General features: G+C 39.8%; 1 protein-coding gene and 1 long non-coding RNA gene across 5 annotated transcripts in view; both read right to left on the bottom strand.

The window, feature by feature from the left end:
- Positions 1 to 19,495, bottom strand: part of LOC122873842 (FERM domain-containing protein 5-like) — a 75,359-nt gene that overhangs the window by 43,561 nt on the left and 12,303 nt on the right. The gene's annotated exons all lie outside the window — the stretch shown is intronic.
- On the bottom strand, positions 8,785 to 11,872 carry LOC122873873. Of its 3 annotated transcripts, none has more exons than XR_006377525.1 (3): positions 11,429 to 11,872; positions 10,296 to 10,393; positions 8,785 to 10,184 (listed from the first exon to the last, which is right to left on the bottom strand). It is a non-coding gene; the product is annotated as an uncharacterized LOC122873873 (long non-coding RNA). The 3 variants fall into 3 exon arrangements; XR_006377523.1 differs by having other exon boundaries at positions 8,785 to 10,393; positions 11,429 to 11,548; positions 11,654 to 11,872; XR_006377526.1 differs by having other exon boundaries at positions 8,785 to 10,393; positions 11,429 to 11,516; positions 11,654 to 11,872.

Below are 19,495 nucleotides of genomic sequence, written 5' to 3'. Positions count from 1 at the left end.
TCAGGATCAAAGTAATGGCAGGCCAGGGCATAAACACAGACACCAGTGTCCGTGCATGAAGAGCACTGGAGGATGGATAAATATGTTGTGTCTATCGAACATGTTCTGAACTGACAACTGGAGAAAAAAGGCATTTTATTTACTTAAGAGGAAATTGATGCATTATTTTTGTGCTTTTCCTACTAAATCAAATCACGCCAAAGTTACATGCAATCACATTGAAGCCTGTAGTGTCAAAGTGTTAGCAGGTGCAGACACAGACACAACAAATTTTTTGAAGTACAACATCAAGATTCATTGACTTGAGTGAAAAGCACATTCATTTCCCGGATTTGCTCCAGCACCCTGAGATGAGTTCAGTACTCTTTCATTGCTTTTCTTTGCCACTCTACTCGTCCTCTAGCTCTGTCACATTACATCTCCGGCGTCAGAATCCAATATCTCTGATGACAAGAGTTACTGCAGACCAACTCATATAACTAGATGAAAGTCTAGTCACATCATGTCAATATATTCAGCCTGCTGGATTCCATTAGCAGATGAGCTTTTGAGGAGCACTCACCACATCTGCCTTCCAAAAGTACAAAATTAGCACACGTTTAGAATTTCACTTAACTTTTAAACTAAAGAAGTACGTTTGCAGATCTGTCAGCCCACAACAAGTTCATCTGAAAAGAAATTAAGCTATTTATATTTATAAGTGCTATTTTAAATGTTTCCATCTAAATGAAAAGATAAATGTGCTGTAATTCAAAAATGACATTTGAAAAAAGCTTTATCTATTAAGGCAGGGATTAAGGAAGAAGGCATGGAAATGTGGAAGCAAAGTACCAGACTGCTTTTTAAAAAAATCCATGAAAAACTACATCAATGCTTCAGGCTGTTACTAAATATCTACCACAGACACATGGAAAGGGAATTTGGTCAGCTACTAATTTGAGATATCATGCTAATGTACAGTTCTACAGACAATGAACTAGGCCAAATCTATAATAACTGAAAAGATCACAAGACATTTGACAGAACAAGTAATGTTGATGTGCAAGTGCAAGAAGTATGCAAAGTCTGTCTCATATGTATAGCTATATGGACAATCTACATTGCACATTGGAAGGTAAACATTTGTTTTAGATCTACAGTTTAATTTACAGCAAACCTGAGGAATGCTGATTTAATAACAATACACAGTATAAAGAAGTTAATTTATTGGAAATATTTTGCTTGATACAATTCAGTGTCGTCCCCCCTCCCCTCACCAAAACTACTGACTAATTTCACTAAATCATAGCAGCTGTCTTTTGTCATGGACAGCGCACTGGGAAACACACAGCTGGAGTCCATGTAAACAACAGCTTCAAACATAGAGTTTGCTGGCAGTGTACACAATCACAGAGGCCTGCAAATACCAAGAGGGATGCACAGGAAGCCAGAAACTGGATTTTGCTGAGTCATTAAAATGCAACTCAGTTGCAACACAGCAAATAAATAAAAACATATATTCAGTAGTGTTCAGCTGACTCACGCCAATGTACAGACAAATTAGGAAAAGCATATTACACCTGCCAGTCACACCAAGCACTGACTGCATTTCAGCTTTACACTGAAGGACTGAAACATCATCTGCTAATAAATGGTGAGGTCTAATGGTGGGTGGAAGCTAAAGATTATGGTGTTGAGAAAACACACTTAAATTTTGGTTCAAGTGTGGGTGAATTCCACAACTATGGCAACTACTAAATGTGATTTCTGTTGGACTTGAAATCACAACGCAACAAGAGAACAAGAGAGTGATTGTTTAATAGATGCACTGATGTTTTCCCACTGCATTTTTGCAGAAATATATGCATAAGAAGGTAAGTAAGGCCTGTGATTTCCGACAGTTGGAGTTTCTGGAAGTTAATGGGAGGTTACTGGTTTCAGGAGAAAGTTAATGTTTCAATTCTTAAAAAAACTGTTTTTAGTTTATTACCTGCTGTTCAAATCTTCACAGGTGAGGTAGCACCTTCTCAATTACCATCAGAAGCAAACAGCAGCCTGTGACAGGAGAAACGCTGCTGCAGCATTCAGAATGCAGACACACAGCAGAGTAGACAATTAGCTGCAGAGCTGCAGAGATTCACTGAGCCCCTGAGAGGACAACCAGGAGTCATTCTTATTCCTGTCACACAGCCCTCAGCTCAGCAATACACTCCTCATACAAAAACCACACTGGCGGAAAGGAAGAAAGCTTGAGCCATGATTCAGATTGTTTATGTTTGGGCCCGGCATAATGTCCGACAAGACAGACAGGTCAAGGAGGGGATGCCTTCACAGGGCAGCAGCAACGTACTACTAAGAGGTTGTCTGTTAGACGATTTATGTTGCTTCTCGTCATCCTGCTGTTATAGTTTAGCCCCTAACCTTGTAAAGTTTTTATTTCCTATACAACTAACATTGACTGACTGACAATTTACAAGACTGACAGATTAAGTCTGAAGGCTAAAGTGATGCTTGATGCAGGAGGTCAGTCTGACAAGAGCTGCAGGTCAGACAGAGCTGGATATTTCATTTGCGGCAGCATTTAAAGACACAATCTCACACAGGGCCAAGCTGGCTCATTTCACAGGGCACGGCCCGCTGCCCCAGCATGGGTTAAGCCTCCTGTAAGTGCACATGCCCAGCTACACCCAGCAGCCGTGCCAGCTTCCTTTTGTAGGGCACTGTAAGCAGTGCTAACATGGGCAAACAGCACTGCACAGGCAACCTCAGCCAACACAATGTCCAACACAACAGAGTAGTGAGCAGTCCATTCCCCTGAGTATTTGTCATGACTGAGGCAGAAGGAAGAATGAGAAATTCAAAAAACAAGAGGAAACATACAGTTTGAAGTGGATTTAAGGGGATTTGCTTCTGTATTGCAAATATACATAAATGTGCTTCTAGAGGCAGTGTGGCTTTGACCATGACCACACACCATCTGTGCTTTATTGCAATGGTTCCCAATCTTTTCAGCCTGTGGATCCTTGAAATGAAGCAAAAAATGATTTTTAGAGCCCTGAAGAGTTGAAAGTATGCAGTTCAGTTGAGTTGACACCTAAGACACCTATAAAATGGTATACACATTAGTCAACCCCAACTTCTGAATTCATAGCCACCTCCTTTGCTGGGGACCCTGATGCTGCTTGTTGCTATGGATACCTTTCAACTCTTATAACCACCATATCTTAAATCAGCAAATTACAAATTCACCTCAGCTCAGTGCAGGAGATCTTTGTGGTATTTTTTTAAAGCTACTATAATCAATTCTGTGGATCAAAGGACTACTTGCTTGTAGTGATAAACCAACAGATCATTTTCACCCTTCACCCAACACCCAACAGTCTCCCTCTGCTCTGCAGAGTTTTTTTTAGCATCTTTCAGCACATTGTGTTGGTTTTCCAGCCCACAACTTTACTTAACTCTCACCAGTGTCGTTTTCAGCTGGAGCAGCTGTATTCAGTTAGAAAACCCCACTATACACTACCAGCTCCACACCAAACAGAGAGACAACGTTAGCTGCTAGCTTGTGAGCATAGTGGAGCATTAAGCAGCTAAAGAGCCAGATATTTCCCTTAGAAGTTGGTGCAGACCAAAAACAGAGTGGACAGAAACACGACTCCAAATTAATGCTGATGTTGATTCCTGGATGTGTAATGTAAATAGACAACTGCTTGCTAACAAGTTTGCAATATGAACTGTATTACATTTATAAGATGATTTCCCCTGCCCCCTAGTGGCCCAAACAATCAGTTTTCTTGAAATTATGACTGTGAATGATAGCTGTGTACATGGCATAGCATTAATGTTTAATGATACTTAGCCCGTTAAGTATCTCATTTAGTGTCTCAACAGAAGGTGCACCTGCCTCATGAGCACATTATTCAACATTGAACAAAGGCATCACAGAGGTGGGTGGGTTACTTCCTCTTCTCTTTTGGTATATGCCATAAGAGCATTGCAGTGAATGAAAATGGGCTGTATATACATTTATTGTCATGGTTGTCTTCCCTACTTATCTCTTATGGCAATATGAAAAGTAAACATTTACAGAGATAATTTTTCTGTCCTGCTGCATGTTTAATAAAAACTTGAAGCCCTAAACTGATTCCTGTCCCTGTGTCCCAGTGTTGTACTCTGAGAATGAAGGGAAGAGTTGCAGTTGAGCTCATGTACGTGGCTAAAGAGGAAGAGTGAAAATCCCATTGAGATAACGCTTCATTCAGGACAGATACTTCCAGTACAAGTCTTTCAATTAAAAGCTCCTGTAGCTCTGACAATTGCGTCAGTCGCACTGTGCACTAAGGAGTAAAGGAATGGAGCCTTAAATGGCAACTGACTGCTGAGCTCCATTCGATCACGTGATGCCAAGCCTCTAACATAACAAGCCTCATTTCTCATGTACTGTATTAAGGGGGCTGACTGACACACAAATAAGTCCTGTTTAAGCCAGATGTCCATAGCATCAATGTTTGCATGGACATTAATGTTTCATCTGATGCATGCAGGATTGGGCTGTCCAGCACATGCATCCTAGCAAGCTGAGTGCACTCAAATACCCTGTGAGGTCTTTAAGGCAGAGCTGCAGTGTTTCTTGGTAATAGTCAGGCTTGCTAAACATTCATCATTGCTCCGCTGCTGCAATATTGAACAAATATCAAATTAACAAATGATGTGATGTTTGGAGTGAAATAGCCCACCAGACTGGGAGCAAGTCTGTTCAAAAAACATAGATTCATTAAGACAAAATTGGGTTTTGAGGTCCTGGTATCATTATTTGATTCTGTAAAGAACAGAGCAATTATTGATCCTTTGAGTTGGTAATTGACTTTTAGATGCATTCAAAATGTCTTTAGCCTGGCTGGCAGTGGAGGGGAGAGGTGGCATGACTGACCACAGATTGTCCTAATACATAGGAAACATGTTAACTAGTACCTTTGTAATGCGTAAAGCCATTGAATGAAAAAAAAAAGCATTTTTGTAACCATTTACACAAGAGAAGTATCAAACCAGCCTGTCTAAGAGTTTTAAGCAGCCTTTCCTCCTTTGTGAAAAAGTATTGTTTTAGCTACTCTAGTGGCATGGCTCTATGGATAGCAATGTCGGTCAACTATTGGATGGATTGCCATGAAATTTGGTATAGATGTTCATGGTGCCCAGAGGATGAATCCTAATGACTTTGGTGATCCTCTGACTTTTCTTGTAGTGCTACCATGAGGATGACATGTTTGGTTTTTAGTAATATGTCTTGACAACCAGTGGATGGATTCAATTAAGTAAGGGTTTCTTAACCTTAGCAAATTACACATTATGGTGATTAGTTGAATGGTAACCTTCCGTAATACTGGTACAGAAGAATTAGAAATGCCATGTAAATTGAATTATTTTTGCATTATCCCTAGTTAAACACACGTCATCCGCAGATGTGGTATTTCTTTTCATTGTTATGCATATATTTTTGCACTGTCTTGCGCTGTTTGTACATGGTTGCACACATGCACTTTATGTAGTCGTGTGTAGGTGTGTGTAGTCTCATGTGGCTCTGTGTTGTTCTATGTAGCCCCATGGTCCTGGAGGAACGTTGTTTCGTTTCTCTGTGCACTAGCTGTATATGGTTGAAATGACAATAAAGGCAGTCTACAGTGAAGAGAATACTGTTTAAATGAGTAAATCAAACCGAAACTGTAAAAGTCCCCCAAAAGAGATTACTGCCCTTGGATGAGAATATCATGGCTGATTAATCACATACAGACCAACCCAACAGTCTTGTCCCAACATGATCCAGAATTCACAATAAGCCGTTTTATGGTGGTTTATCCCCACAAGAGCAAATTAGCGATCCATCCAAGGTAGGACTGTAGGAAACTGGGGTCAGGCATTTCTGCAAAGTCAGAACTCACTGACTAATTAATGAGTGACATCAGCTGAGCCATACATATACAGTACAGAGGAAATGTAAGTTATGTACAAGGAAAGGGCTTTTGTGCGATAGATTTTGTCAAGTCATCAAATAGAGATGCAATTATTTAGACAAACAAATTTAGCCACATCACCTGCAGATATCAGATCCTGTTTCACCAGGGAGCTTAATGGGAAATGTTAATTGCAACATACAAACTCTGGATGAATTATTGTACTTTTAAGTGCTTTTTATTCATTGCGATGTCACCCATTTAGACTGGAGAGCCAATCTTATTGCTGAAGTGAACAGGAAAGATGTTTTTAGGTGTCAAAAAAGATAATGAAATGTACCTGCCTCCAGTAAGCCTCTGTCTTCCTGAAACTTAGAGACATTTCCATCAACATACACTAAAGATATTATCCAGTCAAATGATGTTTCTCCGTCAAATGTCATGTATGCCAGTTGAAACTACACAGCAAACAATGAGATATTTAGAATTACGAGCAGATTGATCACTGCTTTAAATACTTTCTCCACTTCCTTTGCTCACTATTTCATGATTTTGCAGTGGTTCTCTTATCTTCCGTGACCTGCCCAAAATAGGCACTCCAGTGTAAATATTAATTAATACAATACATATTAATTCAAGAATATTAACTTTGGAGATGTGTTTATGAATGAATGAATTTATGGAGTCATTGTGGATTCTGACATCACTGCTCATTTATCCATTTTAAGATGAATGTCTGTAAATTGATGTCAAATGGGCGACATTTCATTAATTGAATAGTAGCCACCTTATTCCATATTTAACACCCATTTTATGTCCCTTCCAGCAGTGGGAAAGTGTGAACAGTTTGCTCATTTTTCAGGGTGAAACTAAGGCCACTCATATGAAAACTGGATGTGCGATGGCTGAATGTCAAAGCTATACATAAGCATTTTTCTTATCCCACTGCTGCTACGAGTATATAGAAGTTAGTCATTAATAACCATTTATTCCTTAATTACTCTGAAGGAATATGCTTCAGAGAATACAGTAAAGCTGATGTTTTCCTTTAGGACATAACATTTTGTAGAATTTAAATCATTAGCCAAATGTCACTCCAGATTTACAAGGTACAAGGTAATATATTTATAATTTTACAACACAAGGTTGTACAATGAAATGAGTTTGTAACCCCTTCATGCTACACACATAGAATTAGATTTTTTTGAATTGTAAAAATCCTTTTAGTTAGTATGTTTCTGCAATATAGTGGCTGAACCCTATTTCCAGTAAGGGATTCTTGAATTTTCAGTGGGAACCACAGTACTATGGCACTCGTGACATAAATAAGCTGAAAAACATGCTTTTCACTTACAGAGATCTACAGCAGGCGAGCAGTGCTACCCTGAGTTAACGGAGTACAGTACCATGGCTGGATTATGATTCATTACACCAAAGGACCAGTACGGTGGCCCCTTAGGGCAAAACACATACAAGAGTAAAAACACAAACATTGGAGAAATGCACTCCAAATCAAGAAAGGATATCAAAACCAAACAGCAGAAATGTGCACTAAAAGAGGAACACACATATCTGATTCCCAGTATTTGACTTGAAATTCCTACTAGGTTGAGTGGTTTAACCCAGTCCTGCACGTAATTCTGCTTTGCACGTAGAGCCTCTCTCCCCTCTTAGAGCCTCAGCTGGGCCAGAATAAGAAGTCTCCTTCTTGAAGAATTAACTGCTGTGCTTAAATGGAAGGATATCAAGGTGCTCTCCAACAAGCAAGCCAAGCAGAAGTGTAAGTTATTTGGCCTACATGACTGTGGTCTTACTGACGAATGCTGACATTAAAGAGGTGAGCCACAATCTCTTCTTCAAGGCCAGGTAAAACTGCTAGAAATTCTGCTCCACAAGGAATATACCTGCCAAGTTTTTACACAAAATTGTGTAATTATTTCATCCTTCCTCTCCTTTCTTGCCTGTTCTTCTTTCCTCTCTCTGTCCCCCGTGTTTCTCTCACCCCACGCATAGCTGCCTGGACCTCACCTCTCATTCTGCTGCATTATCCTCCACCTTCTGACAATTTATTAATTTTTAATCCCCACCACCCATGACTGTTCTGCAGATATATGTGCTGACATCATAAGTCTTATTTTAGATTTGCTCTAAAATGTACCTGTATTAAGCAAGAACTGGATGAGCAAGGGCAGGAGTATTTAAAAAAAATCTTAACTTATTGTAAATACGATTCTGCTTCTTTGTACCCAGTCAAATTACAGTCATGTTAGGTAAACTGCACCACAGCCACAGCCAGCCAGGTGGATCTCGCCTGGAGCTTTCTATCGCCCCTCTTTTCACATCTATCCTCAACTCCCTCCTCTTAGTGAGACCCCAGGGCTGACAGCATGCTGCACACACGTAAATGTTCAGTGGCTGAGGGACCACAGTCAGAGCGGAGAGAGTTCAGTCAGGCGGCAAGGTCACTCTGACCTCTGCTGAAGTAGGAAGTACACAAGGCCTTCTGGGATAAACTGTCCTGTCCACAGCGGTAATGGCAACTTGATAAATGATGTAGCTGAGGGACACAGTGGATTTTTCAACCTTCTTGCACTTGAAACAACCAAGCTGGCAGAGACAGGGGTTAAGAAAAGGGAGCCAGCTGTCTTGAAGCTATGCAAATGACCTTTTTGTACCAATCATAACCTCATCCTCTGCATGTGCACATCACAGCCAACTGTAGGTGAGTTGCTTTCATGTGGCCATCTATCACAGGCATCCACAGAGACCCAGCCCGCTGAAAATTGGGCTAACAGAGACTGTTAACCCCATTTAAACAGTGCCAAACATTTTAAGTACTAACCTTCCCCAAGGCGAAAACCAAACTGGGGTAACGGAGGCTACAAGGGAGAAGACAGCTACAGAGACACAGAGCAGAAACATCTCAGTTTATGGTCATCTGTTATTTTTTGTATCACTTATAGTTCCATTAAAATTGTTTAGTTAACATGTAAAAAAATGTTTTTCATGCATTTTTTTTAAAAACATTTATTACTATTATCCTGTTCTTGTTTTCTTTCCTTTCTTTATTACATGGTTTCAAGTAGGGCTGCAACTAACAATTATTTTCACAATCAAATATTCCTCTTTTTCTTCAATAGATCAATCAATTAATTGTTTTATCTATAACATGACAGAAAATATTGTGAAATGGATGAAATTACAATTTCTTAGAGCCCAAGGTGACATCTTCAAATTGCCATTTTTGTCAGACCAACAGTCCAAAATCCAAATATGTTCACTTTACTATAATATAAGACAAAGAAAAGCAGCAAACTGTCACATTTGAGAAGCTGGATCCATCAAATGCTTCGCATTTTTGCTCTGATTAACACTGTTAAAAAATGCATGAATCTCTTTTAAAATCTTACTGCAGTATAATGGCTCAAACACACAAATACAGGACGCTTCAGGGAGGTGGCACTCTGCCTTTAAATACACATTGTCTTTACAGAAAAAGAACACATTTTAACTATTGATTCTACACAACAAATCCTAAATGCAAATAACTAGCTCCTATCAAAATCTTGATAGGTTTGAACATATGGTCATTGTCTTCTAGTTGGAAGAGTTCAGAGTGAGAGTCTTTGGTATGCCCAGCAGTATATGTGTGTGTGTGTTTGTGTGATGATTGTGTGGAGTCACTGCTGGGCTGCCGCAGAGCTTGGCCAAACACCGGCTTGACGACAGCAGCTGGAGAGTAGTGATGTAATAATCTTGTTGCCATGGAGACCTGTGGTTCCCCGGCATCTCCAAAAATTCAAGGTCGATGGAAAGTCACTGGGCTGGCTGGCTGTGACATAGTACTGCTGTGACAAGATGATACACTGCCAATAGTACAGGGACATCTGAACTGACTTCACTCACCTCTCATCAAGCTAATGTGGGCAGTATAAACGGTAGCTCGTTTATGTTGCACAAAACCTGATATTTAAAAACAAGAATAGAAGTATGATAGAATACACATTGTCATGCTATTCTTACATATTGGGAGGACCAGCACATTAAAAACAGACCTTTTGCTTCATGAGAAAGGCACAAGAAGGAGAAGGATTTTCATGTAAGGAAGTCAGACCTTGAAGCTAAATCACCATGACCTTGTCAGCCTTTGCCATGTTGTCACACAGCTGTGTTGGGATTCCCCAAATCCTCAGCCAGAGTAGTCAGTAAGTAAATCATCCAATCAAACAGCTGCTTGTCTTTCAGTTAGGGGAGAGTCTGGAAAATAGAAAACCTGCATTTCAATTGAGTCTCCGCTGTCTTTCATCACATCCACCGCCCTTGGATGTAAATGGAGGAAAGTTTTCATAGTGAATGTACAACAGCAACCTGTCTGTTATGTGCTCCTCTGAGTCAGCATTCACCCCTAATTGAGGCAAAGAACCTCTTCATTCTTTTCATATAGATGATTTGAGAGCCAGATGAGTCTATGGAAAGAGACAGACATAAAGGATTGAAAAATTGTCTGAGACAGTAAGAGAAAGAAAGCAACAGGAAACAAAGGGGGAGAAAAAAGAGCTTGCAGTATCCTGCATATCATCATCAGTTAAAGCCTAGAGATTGTTTCAAAACATGGAAATGAAGTGGTGCCCTTGCCTTGATGTCTGAGGCTCAGAAACCAAGCTCAGGAATCTAATTAGATGTCTGTTTGTATTAGAAATAAGTAGTATGTGAAATCATTTCAGATGAGAAAAAATGCTTTGAGGGGTTATTAAAACATTTTTATAAAATATAATATAATAATATAAAATAAGAATTATAAAAAAATGACATATTTACTATACTGAAGACTGCAGGATTATTAGTAATCATATTCATTCACATTCACAGAACCTGAAACATCCCAGCAGTGTCCTAACAAAAAAAGAAAAGTCAACAGGTCAGCCAAGCATATTGAGCATATAATATACAGCACCAAGTGAACTTGAACTATACTGCCCTGGATTCAGGAGCCTTTTGGGTGTTATTTCACTTGATTCCTCACCTGAAGAGACATCCTCTCCAGCTATAATTTGCTGGAGTTAATATTTTCTTGCCCTGGCTGTGGGATATAGAGGTCTGGGTAATTTCTCCCTCAACCATAAGTTTCTCCTCATGCATTTGCAATCACTTAAAAAAAAGTGAAGGTATTTTAGGATGTGCACTTTGATTAAGCATGCAAAAAGTTGCAATAAAATGTAAAAAATAAAACTTATTTTTACTAAGAAAAACAATAAATATGTTCTTGGTGTTTTGACTTTCTTTGAAAAAGAAAGGGTATGAACACAGCTGTGAGTCTGCAGGAGCTGCCAACGACTCAGCATGTGTTGCACGAAAAAAAAGGTCCACTGAGAATCAAGGCTAATGTTAGCAAGCTAGGCTAAATAGTAGGGCTGTCACTTTTTATTCAAAATGCGAACTTTCATGACCTGTTCGAATTCAAAACGTACAGTTCATACGCACTACAGTTTGAAGTAGTTTACCTTGTGGTCCAGCAGAGGGCGTTCTTGGAGGGAGGGAGGCACAAGTGAGCAAAGCTAAGCTGATCCAATAATCACGACACCGAAGAATCTGCAAGCAGTGTGTGGAAGCGGTTTTGGGTTCTTCACCGCAGATGACAAAATTACCACCAAATGCACGTCTGTTTTCCGACTTTGTAAAAAGCAGCTGCTTACTCTACAACAACAACAACAAATCTGAGGACTCACCTGCTACCTTACCACCCAAGTAAGCAGTGGAGGCACGAGAAACGAGTGGAGCAACATCAACTGTACAACCTTGTCTGACTGCCTACTTTTTGCCACAATCATCCCCAGGACCCTCGCCAGAAGCTCGTAGAAAGGCTATCACCAATAAGATAGCAAGATTTACAGTATATGCAAGGATATGCAGCCCACTGGCACTGCTTTGGAAGAAGGTTTTTTGTAAATAAATAATTTGCTATAGCTCACACCTCTGACTGGTCTCTTCTCCATGGCAACAGAGGCTGAGGCTCATGGGTATTGTAGTATTTAGAGCCATCAGCCATGCCAAAATTATGTACAAAATATAATTTCTCAGAAACAAAGTTGAAATAATTAAAACTGGTGTCCATAACATAAACCTATAGGATTGTTACATCATCCGGGAGAGTCCCATGTCTCTGTGTTCAGTAACATTGAGGATATCGTTTAAAGAACAAATTGAAATGGGAATACAGAATGGGGAATAACACTTCTGAAACCAGTGGCCCCTCCCACTGTCCAACTCTATTTGTTAAGTACCTCCTTAATTAATGAGAACCTACCTAGCATATTCAGATGCAGTAAGTGCAATCTGATTGGTCAGGGGTGGCCACGGCTTGCATTCACTACTGAAAAAGATCACGCAATATTTTGCAGCAGGTTAAAGGCCCTGAAAACCAATTTTCTCAATCAGCTTCTTACTATAAGTGATTTAAAGTATTTCTGTTTTTGTCCTTGCTTTTCTCATTTGTTTGAAGTGGGCGGGGCTCACTTGGAAAAAGGTGATCTCTTGCTCTTTGCACCAATCAGAGTTTAGCAGCATCTGAATTGATATGTGATGGCAGGAGTAGTTTGCTCATGTTGCCAACGCTGTCAGTCAAATGTGATCAGACGTAACCCACACAGTCCTGAGTTTTGGAGTGTTAAAATAATAATTAAGGATGTATTTTTCTGAACTTTAACTTTAATTGTTGCTTATTTAGTCATAAATATTAAAGCTGGAGTGCGGAACTTTTGTCTCCCCCTTCTGGCAGTGAGAGTAATTACACAAACACCAACGATGCGTGCTTATGATGTATGCCTGCAGGTAAGCCCCAGGCTCGTGTTCAGAATTTGTTACACAAATGCAGAGAAATTTCCACAGTTCCAAGACAATAATCCATTATTTAGATAGAGTAAATGTAATAGTTATATAGCCTACTCCAAATATTTTACCAACCCGTCCAAGAGCAGTAACGTGACATCTGTGTCTGTCCTCAGTCCCTTCTCTCAGCGCTCTCCAACAAGGATATGCTAAAGCTAAACCAATGGTTATCCCTGTTTGTTCTCACCGTTTTGACAGTAATCCTTCCTCTGAACGCCAAGTTTCTTTTTTATCTGGAGCATCAGACACTTTTCTTGGACGCTTCTTAGGTTTTACTCCTAGTTGTTGTAGCCTACGCCATCGCTACGGTTGCTCCAGAACCATGTAGAGAAAGAGTTGCGTCATCTCTGTTCAATTTCAATTCAAGTGGCTTTATTTGCGTAACTGCATACAATACAACACAAAGCATATTAAAACAAACTATACAATCATAATAAACAAAATATACAATATACAATGCTCAATAATAAACATTCTCTCCATCTGATTTTTTTTTTTTTACAGCAATGGCGGATTGCGGCGCTCTCCACATGGCTCTGGGTTGCTCCCCGCTTCTGCTCTGGCAAACCAAATCAAATCAAAACCAAACCAATCATTGCTGGTTGACATAAAATGCACCAGCGTGAGAATGATGCTACAGACACCAGATTTAAAAATTCTGTATACTGAGAAATACAGAGAGATTTACCTGGTGGTGACAGGCTTAATCAGCATTATGTGAACTCGTTTGGCAAGGGCTTGAATGTAACGCACGTTCATTTGATGCAAAGTTTTTAAGGGTGAGACAAAGGGATACAGGAAAACCCAAACACAGCTGACTGATTGAACTGACTGACTGAAGATTTGTGGGAGGTAGATGTAATAATTTCCCCATGAAAGATCCTCTCAGTCAGGCTTTTGAAACCCTCAAAAGCCTGTAAATCGAGCTAAGCTAGCTGCTTAATAGAAAGGTGACTCTCGAACCTTAGGTACACCTTCTGGCTCGCTCCTTTCTTGATGAAGGCTTACAAAAGGCACAAAGATCTCATCAGGGCTGCGTGCCAATCCAACCAGTTAGATTTTCTGTGGACTTCCAAATCCATATTTCATACTGTGACCATCGGAGCTGCAGTGATTGATGAAAAATGTGTCTGGAATAGATCTATTGCCTGCCATGGTGCTAATGACAGAAGACATGGATCTGACTGTGTGGTGTGGCTGTGTATGTGTTTCTATTTCTCAGTAAATGTGTATGCCGGGTCACACGTGTGATCGTGTCTTTTTGTATACCTGAGCAAGATGCAAAAAGAAGTCTGAGATCAGTTTGTTTGGCATTGACAATTTGACGAGCTTGGTTTGATTCTACGTGACATATACTATGTAGTCCATGTAAGTTGATAATCACAAAGTCATGTGTGGTACTGTTTTTCACGTCCACATTCACAAATTTTAAATAAAATTTAAACACCTCTGTTTCATCTAATTCAAAAGCTCCTGAATTAAATTAACAATATTGTTTAAACTACTAACACAAACCTTTGCATTTTGAAAGAACAGCTTGGTCCATAAACATCCAAAAATAGCAATTTAATTTTAACATAGAACAGCGTGTTACACAAAATGTCAGCAGCTATATGTAGTATATGTGGATATCTAAGAGTATATCAGGACCGGGAGATCAATCTCTCTCAGTGAGTCATTCTCATGCTGTCCACCTCTCTGAGAGCCATGAAGAAAGACTGAGAGAAGAAGAAAGAGCTCCCTGAGGTCAGGAAGACCTGTGCTGCCTCTTCCTTCTTCTAGTTTTAAGAAACCCACACACACACACACTCAGCAAAAGGCAGTGCTGATCAGCCCTGCGTATCAGAACAGCAGCTCACTCCGAGACATTTTGAGATTACAAAGTAGCCTGTTAGCCAGTCTGCTCACTGATCCCACTGCTTACCATGCCAAAAGAGGTTGAAGAAACTAAGCTCACCAAAGAGACAAAGAGACTATGAAACGACGATGAAAGGCAGATGAGAGAAAGAGAGAGGTACTGTATAGGGGAAAAGACAGCAGACTGATTGTGTGTTTGTGTGTGCATGAAAGAGTGCATGAGGGAAAGCAAGAGAGCCAGGAAGAAAAAGAGAGGGCTCTTTGGCTGGCACTTGACTGAAGTGTGCACTGTTCTGCGCATGGAAGTGAGCCGATGATGACTACAGTTACCCACAGTTAGAGAGGGGATGAGCGAGAGTGAGTTAGAAGAGTGCTTAATATTCCACGCACATACAGTTACTCCACTTTGGCAAGAGTTTAAAAATAGAAGGCAGCAGACTTGTGGACTGAGAAGCTGAGCTAAAAAGAGTGTGCAGACGCGTACGATGAGGGCGATCCAGACTGGTCTGGATGATGTGACCGGGGAGGAAGGTGGATGACTTTGCCCTTGGGAATGATAATTATTGGCCGTATCCCTCCTGTTAAACATAGACCTTTAGAAAAATGTAGTTAAAGGTGTAAAACTGAATTATCTGCTCTGATTCACCATCACTGTCTAGTATGCAGTCTTTGTGTTGGTGGTAAGTGCAAAAAAACAAAAACACCACATACTATTTAAAAGGAAAATAAAGCCATAAGAGACATCAATGGGTTATCGCTTTGTTTACTTTCCATGTGCTCCTAACTAACCTCACATCTCTGCAACTATGATTGCAAGATCTCATTTATTTCATTAAAGCCTTCTGAAACATCTTTCCTAAATAAAATACCTACAATTAGACTGGCATGTAGAGGTTATCTTATTTAAAGCAAAAGTTCAACATTTTGGGAAATACATTTACTTGTTTTCTTGCCAAGAGATATGTGGGAAAATCAAAACCACTCTCACGTCTGTGCGGTAAATATGAAGCTGCTCGCTGGTTAGCTTAGCTTAGCTTAGCACAATCTGGAAACAGGGGGAAAAAGGTAGTCTGGCTCTGTCAAAAGGTAACAAAATATATCTACTAAAACCTCTAAAGCTAACTAATTATTCATTTTATGCTCACTGTACGGATCAATTGACCGGCCACGTGGGAGCTTACACTGAACGTAAGCACAGAACCCCCAGTCAGTTTTGTTCATTGAATATTCCAATAAAGTTTGAATGAATAAAGTTTATTCAAAGAAGATGACAAATAGGTGTATTTCCCAAACTGTCAAACAGTATATTCCTGCTGTAAACAGATCTGAATTCATATCTGGCATTGCACACACGCACATCAGCTGCAGAGCACACTGGCACAGACTGTGCCACATCAAGGCCAGTGTCAGAAGTTTGATTACTTTCATCAAGTTTCGGAAGATATATACAGAGGCATGATGCAGAAAAAGGAACATATTTTAAGCAGTATGACAGCATTTACAGCATATTGTATCACCAAGAGGCTGAGACCATCTCATCAACATAAAATTAATTTAAGGGCAAAGGAACTACTAAAGCCACACAACAAGAGCAGCCCCAAAAAATCTACATGCAAAAAAGAATAAAAAAATAAATTGAAATGTCTCATACTGCAGAAATATTGTGTGCACCTGCTAAATTCAGTTGCTCCTTTATAAAAAAAAAAACATGGGGCCAACCAAAGAGATTTAACAAATGCTGCAGAAGAACAGTCTCTCTTCTGAAGCCCTGGAGAGGTTTGTTTCACTTCTGTTCCTTAATTTTCCCAGAAGACCACTGACATTCACAATACTTCAGCTAAGGTTCAGCCACTACAGAGGTGAAATTTGCAAAGTAAAAGGTTGTCGTCACTATAGAGTATAGAGCTATGAGAAATCTAGGCCTGTCTCAAATCATTCCAGATATTGAAAGATAGAAAGAGGCGCAGAGTTTTCATTTTGCAACGATGAAAACAACAAAATTAGGAGATGTGTTTTTTCCCGCCAGTCGAAGGACCTTACAATAACAATATCAGTCTGTCCGTCCATCAATGGAGCACTGTGTTCCACAGCAAGATTTAGTTTTTGGTGATCCTTTGGCAAAAAGGACTACAAATCTTGATGTAGCTTGACAAGTTTTAATTAAACAGAGCCTTACTTAGCATCTGTGACTAAGGCTGCACTTGCTGTAGCTGCTTCACAATAAAAAGCCTTCAGGGGTTTTGCCAGTAAAAGGCTTTTATTGTAATGTGCAGAGACAGTGGGAAAATATGGGAAGAAAAAAGAGAGGCCTCTAATTGATGTAAAAACTAAGAACAAGTATAAGTATGGGTCACATTGCATAAGTATTGATGGGGAATAGCGACAAATTATTTTTGTCTCATTGGTGTGAGAAACACCGTACCATTTCCAGTTCTTAACATGTTTGTGTCTTTCAAAATAAACTGAGGGAAATTGACCTAAATTCATACAAGGGAATAAGTCAAAATAAATATCAGCATTTTAGCTGGAATGAAAACAGAAAAAGAATAACTGCTGAATATGAGTTTAGAACATAGAAACAGTGTGTGTGTGTGTGTGTGTGTGTGTGTGTGAGAGAGAGAGAGAGAGAGAGAGAGAGAGAGAGAGAGAGCTGGAATTGCTGACTACTACACAGCGCAGTGACTTGTGTGTGTGTGTGTGTGTGTGTGTGGGGGGAACCTTTCTCTATTCATACAATAAACTGGGTTTTTGTAGTTTTATTTGGCTGCAGTAAAAATGCTGAAACACAAACATTTTGGCCATACAAAAAACAATCCACTGTAGAACATCATCTGGAAGTGAACCATTATTAAATTAAAATGTTTTTAACTGTAAATCAGAAGAACAGAGCTAAAATTGAGGATTTAGAAGTGCAGTTTGTGTGATCTGGACAAGTGCACTAATCTGCTGATTCATACCGTTTGTATTTCCTACCTTGAAGCTCTCGATCTTGTCAAAGAGACCCTCGGTATGACTGAACAATGAATGTGATCTTACACTTCTTTCCCACCTGCTGTGTTGAATTTCTTAACCAAATGATTGTTTTGCTCATCACCTTTTAAAAAGGTAACACAATGTTTCAAACACAAGGAAGCGATGCCTTATGACATCTGTGTCTGTCTTTCCTGCTGTGTATGATGTGACATACACTGAGCTGCCACTTTATTATTAGGTACATGCAGCTAAAACTAATGCAGTTAATACAACAGTCCTGCAATAAATCCCACCTTCATATAGGTTATAAGGTTCAGTTTTTGTTTAACCTGTTTTAGAGATATGAAGTCTGCCCTCACTGATATAAAAGTGGTGGACAAAATATTGGAAACACCTCTCAGTATGATGTAATACAATTCAGCAGCATCACAAACTGCAACCTCAAAAATGCCCGTAAAGTTGAATCAACACCTCTCTAAAACAGGAACAATTATTTTTTTCAATCTGACAGCAACCCACTGAATTCAATTTAGCCATAGACAAATCACATTCTAAGCAGCAGCTGTACATTTAACAAGTAAATGTAAACATACCACAATGTACGTCTTGCACTTTAAGTGAAACTAAATATCGCATGTGCTGACAACATTATGTTACTGGCATAATATTGATTCTGATTCTGAATAAAAACATACAAAAGATACTTCAGATACTATTGTAAGGTGTCAACATGGACTGGACTATCGTACAAGGCTGTGTGGCCTCAACCTGTACTCTTAAACTGGCTCTGTGGATCCAGCAGGAAGAACACAGCTTCACCCCACATTATAGCACAGACAGCCGCACATTCCCAAGAGACGGCAAACAAGAAAACTACAACATAAACACACACACACACCACAGACTGCAACACATGACCTAGATTGACCGCACAGACACGCTCTCTACATTAGTATAAAGTAGGCATAATGTATGAAGTACACACACAGATATCTTCAAGAACACATACAAGGCCACATGACAAACAGCAAACTCATTGGTGTAGCTGTGTCAGACATCACTGCACTTGGCCAGGCTTTTGGCTCTGTGTTTATATTGCTCACTTTACAAAAAATATAAAAAACATACCGAATTGACATCTTCATATTGCATTGGGAGGTCTCTGCTGATTTTCATCTCTAAACATTAGTGCGTTTGAATGTTGTCACTCTGCTGCAGAGTCATTAGCAGACACAGTGTGTTCACCTCTGTGAGAGTCCTGGAGTCATTACAGTCATCTTTATGGTGTAATGTCTCCTCTTCCTCTTGTCCAATGTAAACCTTCCTTCCTAAAGCACCCGCAGGCACACAAACACACACACACACACACACACACACACACACACACACACACACACACATGGATGCACACTCAGAGGATACTGTTGTCTGTAATGTGCCGAGCCAGCAGGCAGCCCTACAGGACGTCAGCATCCGTGTGTAATTAAAGCTTTTTGCCTTTTCTTTACAAAGCACCCAACTCATACCCCAGTGGACACATGACACCAGGAACATTTTTTGGTGCCATCTTTTTATTTATGCAGAAATTCACACAAATATTGTACAGAAGAAAATCAGATATGCTAGTGAAATCTTTCTTTAACACTGACACACACGAGTTGAAACAAGTACCGAATACATACACACACTAACAATTAAGAGCCCCTTGGAGAAAACATCATTAGTATGGTGATTAAATATCAACCATCGGAGCCAGAAGGAACTGGATCATGAATAACACATGAGGCCCATGTCTAAGCAAAAATCACGACAGAATGATTTCCAAGTTCAGTGTGGCCGACGTCGGTCTACAC

This window comes from Siniperca chuatsi, linkage group LG1 (genome assembly GCF_020085105.1).
Source record: "Siniperca chuatsi isolate FFG_IHB_CAS linkage group LG1, ASM2008510v1, whole genome shotgun sequence".
Lineage (NCBI taxonomy): Eukaryota > Metazoa > Chordata > Actinopteri > Centrarchiformes > Sinipercidae > Siniperca > Siniperca chuatsi.
Note: the sequence above shows the minus strand (reverse complement) of the source record. Positions and strands in the feature narration are given on the sequence as shown.